Here is a 6,000-nt window from a genome sequence, read left to right on the forward strand (position 1 = left end):
GCCCAAGGCGAAGCCGAGGGTGATAATTTTCACGAGCGCATAAAATCTGTTTACTGTCGTGTGCGATACATTGTTTCCATTCATTACGGATATCTAAATTTCTTGATTGATATCTAAATTTAATTTTAAATTGTAGGCCTTTTCTTTGGTAATGTGTTTGTGAAGAAGTTATAAATGAATATGTATGGAATTTATTGTTGCTAATGTGTTGGTTGTCCTGGAAGTGTGATTTAAACAAATTTCAATTCACTGTGAAATAAATGCCAATTTAGATACTAGTAGTGGATAATGTATATATTTTAACTGAAATGTTACTATTATATTCAGCATATTGTCATTAACAATAATTGACATGGAAATTTTAAATTGCTCATTACATGTCAGAGACTGTCGGACATTGTCTAATTTCAGAAATAAACTAAAATTGCACTTTTTCAATTCAGATTCCTTTCAGTTATAAGCCCTTTATTATTTTATTACATTCCATTTTGTTATATTCTTCCTTACGTTTTCCATATTAACTATTTGTAGTAAATGAGTTGCTTTTACTATATTCCAATGTATTTTACTTTATTTTTCTATTATGGTATTTTTCATGTGTAGCGCCGATTTTATTATGCTATTTTTTTTTGTAATATGTTAGTATTCTGTTCTTTAACTTTTTCTTAAATTTTCACTGCTTGTATACTTTGTGACTGGTAGAGTACAAGAGAAGGCCCTATGGCCTTAACTCTGCCAATAATAATAATAATAATAATAATAATAATAATAATAATAATAATAATAATAATAATAATAATAATAATAATAATAATAATAATTTTATTGATAAATATGTGCTGGACAACAGCCATAGGACAATAAAGTCCAGAACAGTGATACAAATAATGCAATAAAATGAACAACTATCGTACACATTACATAATAGAGATAACAAAAAAGAACATAGTTTACAATGATTAGTTTACAAGAATTAATACTATATTTTAAGGAAAAGAGTTTATTCATACAAAAGTATTACCAAAATGTGTAGAAAGATAATGCAATTAATATTAGCAAAGACATTGCCATGTCCTAATACTTCTATACATAGAATGGATCGAAATCGCCTACATGTAAGTTAGCATGTTTAATACATCTGGAGACCTGCGAGGAAGATTTAGAATTTCTAATATAGAAGAGTTTGTGATGTCTCATGTCCTTCATAGGAATACGAAGGCTGACACTGTTTAAGAAAGATTGACAATTAATGTCACCTTTAAGGACCTTGCATAAGAATAAGTAATCGAGATCATGACGTCTCGCATACAGGCTTCGATATTTAAAGTGCTCGCATTTTTGATCATAGTTATACTCAGAGCTATTAGACAGGAATCGGTAAGAACATAATGAAATAAATTTCCTTTGAATATTTTCAAGTTTTGCAGAATCAGAACTAGTAATAGAGTTCCAAACTACAGATGCATATTCGAGTTTCGATCTCACTGATGTATGGTATAGTATTAAAAGAGAGTCAGGTGTTGAAAAAGAATAAGTAATTGACCGAATTATTCCTAACATTCTTATTGCATGGTTATAATCAATGTGATTGTGAAAATATAATTTATTGTCAATTAATACACCAAGGTCTCTAATACAATCTTTTCTGTTAATTAATAAATTTTTTAGGTGATAGTTATGTTTTAGTGTAGAGGTTTTCCTTGAAAATGATATTACGTAAGTTCTGGATTCATTAATTATCATCCCGTTATCAAGTGAACAATTAGTAATTGAATTAATGTCATCCTGAAGAAATTGACAGTCGGCAGCACTTGATTTTCCGAAAAATTTTAAGATCAGCGAATAATAGATAGAACTTTTTCTTTTGCAAATGTCGTCAATGAAGATTAAAAATAGAAGAGGTCCTAAAGTTGAGCCCTGAGGCACACCACAAATAATATTAAATGGATCAGAGAGAGTATTCGAAATTCGTACACAAGATTGTCTATCGTGTAAATAATTTTCAAACCAGTTTACGTAGCTTACCGATAATCCTATATTATTTAATTTAGACAATATTATAGAGTGTGGAACTATATCAAACGCCTTACTGAAATCAAAATACATTGCATCTGTTTGGCCCTGGGATTCAACAACTGGTACAATCTGATTCAAATAAGAGACTAAGTTAGTTGTAGTAGATTTGGGTTTTGTAAATCCGTGTTGTGCAGAATAATAATAATAAATAATAATAATAATAATAATAATAATAATAATTATTATTATTATTATTATTATTATTTTGTCTAAATGATTAGATTTTCGCTCAAATTATTTTACGACCTTTTTGAAAACCTTAGAGATATCCATGCGAATTTTAATACAGTGAAGATTGAGGGAGGTGTGGGAAAACTTTCATACTCAAAATTTGTGAAAGGAAATCGGTTTTGAACATGGACAAAAATGCAAAACTAAAAACCTATAAAAATAAAGTTAAACAACACAGACTGGAAGGACTTTAAAGAGCGCCCACTTCTAAAAATGACTGCCGAAACAAGTGTTCTAAGGGGCGCAGGTCTCTGAAAATCTTCGAGGAGCTTCTGCAAGGATTGAGATATTTTTTAGGACCAAAAATAGAGAAAATATTTTTAGTAAAAACTAATTATTTCACTTCAATGTACCCTTAAGGGCATGTCACCAGAAATAAAAATGAAAAAATACAAATAGAAGTGGTAAATTTAAAAAACAAAATTGCAAATAGAAACAAAAAATAGGGGAGCAAAACTTATAAGCAGGCATACAAATGTAAAATCGCAATAGGTGCAAATAATGTATTAGGATATTAATTTTCTAATATATTTAGTGATTAAATAAGTAAAGTATTATATGATTAGGTTTGAGACTTCCATCATATTTAAAGATTTTTTCCTTTAAAAGTTTGTGTTATGCAGGTCATTCATAAAATGGACTTCAGGTGTTTTGAAATCACTGGAGTAATAATATTAGTTACATTTATTTATTTAGTAAGCAAAGCGAGTACAAATTCAAAATTATACAATAAAAATGTTTCTAGCCACTACCGTAAGAACCATTTCTTATACGGTGTGGTCTTGGCCAATAATACAAGATTCACAATGACATTTTACTAAATACACTAAATTCAGACACACACACACACACACACACACACACACACACACACACACACACACACACACACACACAGAGAAAAAAGATAAAAGAGGAAAACACACATTTAATATAAATTGACAAGCAGACAAACCAACGACATTCGATAAAAACAATATAGTCGACAGAAATAATAAAGAAAAAAATACACCATTTAATATATATCATGAATAATTTTATAAATCCTTTTTTTAAAAGGTTTAATTTTAAAATACTTCAAATTTGGAAAATTATTTTTAATTTTATTACAAAGCCTTTGGCCGAAACTAGCACCATGTTTAAGTGCTTCACTTGTATGACATTTAGGATCAATCAATGTGAAAGACTAATTTTCGAGTATGATATTCATGTCGACTAGATTTAGGTTTTATTCGATTTTTGTAGTAGTAAGTTAGTAAATTATATTTATAAATTTCCTCAATAGTTAATACTTTAAAGTCTGTGTAAACTAAATTTGTTGGGTAATCCATATTTTTGGTCAGATATTTTTATTAATCTTCTAAGTAATAAAATTTATGGATTAAGTACAGATTATGCTACTTCATCCCAATTTATTATATTTTTATGTATTAATGATTGTACCAAAGCTAAAAGTATCTTCATTTTGTATAATTCTCCGATAAGCAAGTTTTAATATAATAATATTAAATTGGGCTAACCGTCTATACTTATCTAGTTTATATTTGGATTAAACAAACTGAAAATCGTATGGTGACAATGATGAATTTGTAACATCCAACCTTGGCAAACCGAAGGAACACAATAACAAGCATCAATGCAACTAATATTACGCAACATTTCATCGTGGTACAGTGTTTCGACTTGCGTAAGTGAAACAACATGAATCCTTGGTGTGTTAGTATATAACAAACAGAATTTTAACATTTTAATACATGCAACACAGTGAAACTCAAAAACATTTTAATAAATATAGGAACTGCGTGTGATAACTTCAAGATAACCATATTGATACATAAAACAATGGGACTTTTATTGTAGATGCAAATTAGTATAGATTTTAATTATTAGTAAGTGTTTTAATTCAATTTATATATTATTTTGTAAATGATTGTAGTTCATCAAGGGTACATACCACATATTTCACACACATAAGGTGTAGCTATTTGATCATGTAATAAGGCAATTTCATACATTTGAAAATGGCACATAAGTGCCGAAAACGTTAATGTTTAATCCAAATATAAACTAGATAAGTATAGACGGTTAGTCCAATTTAATATTATTATATTGAAAGTATTACGCCTCTTTAGTGATAAAATTTCGGAGTAGAATGAATTTATAAATTGTCTCATACTTTTACACAGAAAATCAATTTGTTTATCTCAACGTTGCTTAAGCCTATTGATCAATGTGAAACAAAGTAACAGCTTTTGGTTTATTAATTCAAATTTGTGTACCGCTGGAAGGAGCTGCATCTTCTGTGTTTACTAGCATGTCCTCTGAGAAGACTCGATGTGTACTGCAACGACCAGAAAAACTGAAACAAAAGATGAGAAATTTGATAGTGAAGTGGCTGTGTTGAAGATAAATGTACAGCTGTCAAAGTGGCTGCACTCATGAACAGCGAATATTTTCCAAGTCCACTTCGGATACCTCATGCTACACGATACATATGCTTATAGAAGTAGTTTCGGAACCAAGATGTTTAAGCAGGGGTCATTCACACTTGCGTCTCGAACAGGAGCAGTAGTTCGCCAATTGATTCGAAGGTTGAGAGTTCGGGCCTCGTTCAATTTATCACATTCTGTTATCGTTCTTTAGCGATATAAATAATATTGAAGTTAATTTATATTCTGTTACCGTTGTTTATCGATACAGGTAATATAAATTTAATGTTAGATTTCAAACAATATAGTTGCATAATACTAGTGTTAGTCTTTTCTTCTCATTACATTATACTATCCTGCAACAACAAAATGAAAAGTGAACAAGATTTGAATCTCAGACGCTGACATCTAAATTCGGACGTTCTTCCGACTGAACTACGGGGCACAAGTAAAAAAATTGACTCAATCCCCCCTCCAAGACGTCCTGATTTGTGAAAGCTCATCAAGAATGCCTGGGATGCCGTGAACAGTTGCTATTTGAAAAGACTAGTCGTTTCCATGCCCACCAGACTGCAAGATGTGATCGAGGTGGGAAAAAGATTTACAAAATATTGAATTTTGGCTTTTTGTTCTTTTTTTTAACTTAATTGTTTGAATTTTCTAAGGCAGACGCTAGTAAGTTTGCTTCGTTTATGTCACGAAAGATATTTTTGTTGAGAATATAATCTTTCTCTTCATTTGCAGCCTTAATGTCATGATAATGATAAAGTCATGGTATAATTACATCCACGAACCTGACGTTAACTACAAGAACAGTCAAAAGAGACGGGAGCAATTACATTCTCTCCTAAAAACAAAAACAAAAAAAAAAAGCACTAGATTGTGTTTGAACGCATGACCTCACGAATACCAGCCCGAAACGCTACCATTACGCTATCATAGTAACACGGATAACACTAATTATAACTAGATATCAGGCAACGTGGTCCAACATGTAACATCGCCTGTCTCCGAATTGTAGCGGAGATACACGAAGGGAACTTAGTTTCTAGAGATCGACTACTTTTTCTTTTGACAGCTGTACACCAAAGTAACAAGAAATTTGATTTTGAGAAACAAGAGGTTTGACCTGGTGTGACATTTAAAGTTCTTTAAATGCATCCAGGTAGATTTTAAAATGTATGTATAGTCCACATACAAATGTCAAATTAAAAAATCCCGAGACAACGAGTACTACATCATAGAGAATTGTAGGACTCGTGTT

This window comes from Periplaneta americana, chromosome 16, assembly GCF_040183065.1.
Source record: "Periplaneta americana isolate PAMFEO1 chromosome 16, P.americana_PAMFEO1_priV1, whole genome shotgun sequence".
In the NCBI taxonomy this organism is placed as follows: Eukaryota; Metazoa; Arthropoda; class Insecta; order Blattodea; family Blattidae; genus Periplaneta; species Periplaneta americana.